Genomic DNA, 3,878 nt, shown 5'->3' on the forward strand with positions numbered 1-3,878 from the left:
TCTGACTGATATTGCAAACGACTGACCTACGGGTCGCAATTTTTTACGTGCACCACAGCCAGTCCTTCGGCCTTATGCCGTCCAGCTGAGCCATTGATCGCTGCTTTCGCTGGGCCGCCCGGCCACTCTTCGGGTCTTATCGAGCACCGCCCTTAGTCGGCTTGGGACCCCTTGCTAACACAGAACCCCCTGTTAGGCACTGCCGGCTCTGACAGATACAGGGGCCCCGAACAGTGTAAATCACAAGAAACGGCTTTGAAGCTGGTTGGGAAGTGGGCCCTCATGCTCATACCGGCACGGAGGTGACTTATGCGGTACCGGTAGTGCCTGACCGATATATAGGTTCATATCGACTCAGGGGTCCCCGATCGGCGCAAGGAGCCCTCTGACTGTCATTTGAGGGTCGGTCCTCGCAGGCTGGAGCCCTTGAATAAGACCCGACCAGCCCTTCGTGCCCTTAAACCCTCCAATCATCCCCATGATCGTAGGTCCCGGTGGGCCCTCCTGGTTCTTCGGGCCTCCACGAATACTGTCTCTGCCTGACTCGGGCCCCTTGTCAATACAGGAACCCCTGTTAGGCGTTGTAGGGAACTGACAGACGCTGGGGCCCCGACCAATGTACATCGCTGGCTCCTGCTCTGTCCCTGCTTGGGGAATGGGCGCTCAGGCCCATGCCGACACGGAGCCAGCTGTGCGTTATGGGTGGTGTCTGACCGACATATAGGCTCTTATCGACTCAGGGGGCTCCTGGTCAGCGCGCAGGGCCCTCTGGATGGAAACGAGGAGCCCGGCCCTGCTATCCGGGCCCCTGAATACAACCTCCGATCGGCCTTTCAGAGCCTTTAAGCCCTTAAACTGGGCCCTTAATCGTAGATCCCGAGGGTCCTGAAGGGCTCCCCAAAACCCGCGGGGGAGAGGGGGCACGTGCCCCCTGTGCTCGCCCCCCCCCCCCTGCCTGCGCTACCGGCTGCATCTCGGCCGCCCTCCACCGCATGTCGGCCGCCATCCGCCGCATCCCGACCACCCTATGTCACACCTCAACCGCCCTCGGCCACACCTCGGCCACCCTCTGTCGCACCTCGGCCACCCTCGGCCTTACCTCGGCGGCGGTTATGTTGTGTTAAGTACATGCATGAGGCTTACGTTTTGTTTCAGTCCACCAAATGGCCGTCGTAAGACACGGGGTAACGCCTTGAGGCCACCCGATAATGTCCTAACACGGCATTACGTAGAGGGCAATGGCATTCACCTGACTTCAAGCCAGTTCTTGTTTTGACGCGTATGTCGACCACCCAGTTTTCGGTTTAGTTGTACTTTGTATATTCATTCATTCCTTATTAGATACAGACACAGGTCGCAAAACTAGGCGGCGAGCAGCTGTGGAAAATACGACCATGAAAAATATGCAATGGGGAGTAACATAAGGATGCATGACAGGTATGCACGTCATACATAGGGATTTGACCAGGGACCAGATGCTCTCTTGTTGCTTTTTGAACTCTTTTTTTGGAACTCTGTTTTGGAGCCCTTATTTTGGAAAACATTTTAAAACTCTACGCCTTAAAGTCAGTCGAACGTAGCAAGCGATATTCGCAGCGCTGAACACCACGATGGATGGGCTTAGTAAGCTTAAGAAAATGAAACAGACAGCACTTAAGTCGGCTATGATTGGTTGACAACAGGTGACGGCATTTCGAATAATTTATGGATCAAACAACCTACCAGCGATTGACAATATACATGGAGAGCCACGGCATCTTCTAATTCATGCGACATCGGTCCGTTTTGCCAGTCGTCCTTTTTCATTTAGCCAAACCTTAACAGACGATTCGCGATGGACAGTTTAAGCCACCATCAAAAGTATACCGAAATGATCAGGTGTGATACTTTTCACATAGTGTGACTGCAATCTGCTGTTCGTTCCGACGCCCGTTCTTTTAAACTTAGTCCGTAGTGCATTTTCCCGTGCCCGGAGCGCCTTTGGAAGCGTCAGCCAAGCCCTCATCATGTAGAAGATCAGACCGGCAGCTCGCCGCAGATATACCACTGGGACGGCAGTCCGCCTCAGATCTGCCACTGGGACGGCAGTCCGCCGCAGATCTGCCACTGGGACGGCAGTCCGCCTCAGATCTGCCACTGGGACGGCAGTCCGCCTCAGATCTGCCACTGGGACGGCAGCCCGCCGCAGACCTAGCACTGGGACGGCAGCCCGCCTCAGATCTGCCAGAGACGGCTCACATCGTGCGGCGGGCTGAGGACTTTCCGCCCTTTTTGGCCAGCACGCACTTGCCGCTCCACTGCTACCAGCGTCGGCGGCACCTGAGGCCGGCCGCACATGTGCCCTTGACCCCGGGCGGTCCAACGCGGGACTTACCGAGTATCTAAGTATCGAGTATCGAGTAAAGAAGTATCTAAAAATGGCTATAGTCCCCCCCCGCCCACACACACACACACACACACACACACACCACACACACACCACACCACGCACACCACACACACACACACACACACCCACAACACACCACACACCACCCAACACACACACACACACACACACACACACCACTGGGGGTGACTTATATTTCCACTCCATGCGGCCCTCTGACAACGCCGCTTTCGACGACGACGTGAGGCGTTGGCAAAAGCCTTTTGCCATGCAGTGCATGAAATGCGGTGCCAAGAGCAAGATTGTGAAAACCACTCTTGCACCACAGGGCAAATAAATCGCTCTAACGATCGGCAGGGAGGCAACAGAGAACATATTGGGACACTCGAATCATTGGCGTGGCTAGGTTAATGGCATGACTTCATTACACAACCAATATTATCATTGCTGTAAATATTTTATTATCACGCTCATAATGCCATGATATCCGTGTTTGGCTGTGAATATTTTTTTTGGTACTGAAGGAACGCTCGGAAGGCCGGCACTGCCCGTCGATATTTTTGCTTCGCTCCTTGTCCAACAAAGTAGTATTTTCTGGGGTATTTTCGCAGACGTTCGAATCTTACGAGTTCGGCACACGTCATCATGTTTAACGGCGAGCACACAGCATGCAAGAGTGGCGTGCTACACGTCTAAGGCTGGCTTGGATATTTATCATCCTTTGCCCTTCACTCGCGAACACTGAACCTGACAGCGGGGATGCCGCCGCCAAACAAGCATCGATTTAGTCTCCCCACTTTTACATGAACGTGTCTTGCCACGTCTGCGGACGCTAAAACCCCACCACCGCAACAGGCGGTGTGTTCACGGCGGCCGGCACCGTGTTGTGTTCACCGCAGTCAACATTGTGTCTACCGTTTGCTTCCCCTGCAGCCGGCATTGTATCCGCTGCAGCAGACGCCGCTGGTCGACGGGCCGCGTCTCAAATCAATGATCCGCCTACCTCAGGAAGGTTACAAAGCTGTCGAGGCCGCGGATCAGTATAGTGCGGTACGCCGCAGTGAAGCGGACGCAGCGTTCTCGGTGCCATGGTCAGGTCAGCTTGCTGGCGACCGACTCCGGTGGTCAGCGCCCGCCGCCTGCTGGTGCTCGGCTGTGCCGTGCTGGCCATCTGCCAGTGTCTGCAGCTGCTGCAGCTGTACCTCAGCGAGCCCGTCTCTATGGTGCTCTCCTTCACGCCTCGACAGGACGTTGCTGTGCCCAGCATCACCATCTGCGGCCATCCCTACGACCTTCCTAGCAAGAAGATCCGCCGTCTGAAGAACGCCACGATCGCTGAGAGATGGTGGCTGACTGGTGTTCCCCTGGGCGCTCAAATGAAAAGCTGCTACCCCGGCTGCTACACAGATGTCAACATCAGCTACCCGGGAGGTCACGCTCCGGTCAAAGCCGGGGCCTGGCGTTCCTGGGTCATGCGAGAGGTGGCGAT

This window comes from Pollicipes pollicipes, unplaced genomic scaffold (assembly GCF_011947565.3).
Source record: "Pollicipes pollicipes isolate AB1234 unplaced genomic scaffold, Ppol_2.1 Scaffold_4740;HRSCAF=5597_pilon_pilon_pilon, whole genome shotgun sequence".
Lineage (NCBI taxonomy): Eukaryota > Metazoa > Arthropoda > Thecostraca > Pollicipedomorpha > Pollicipedidae > Pollicipes > Pollicipes pollicipes.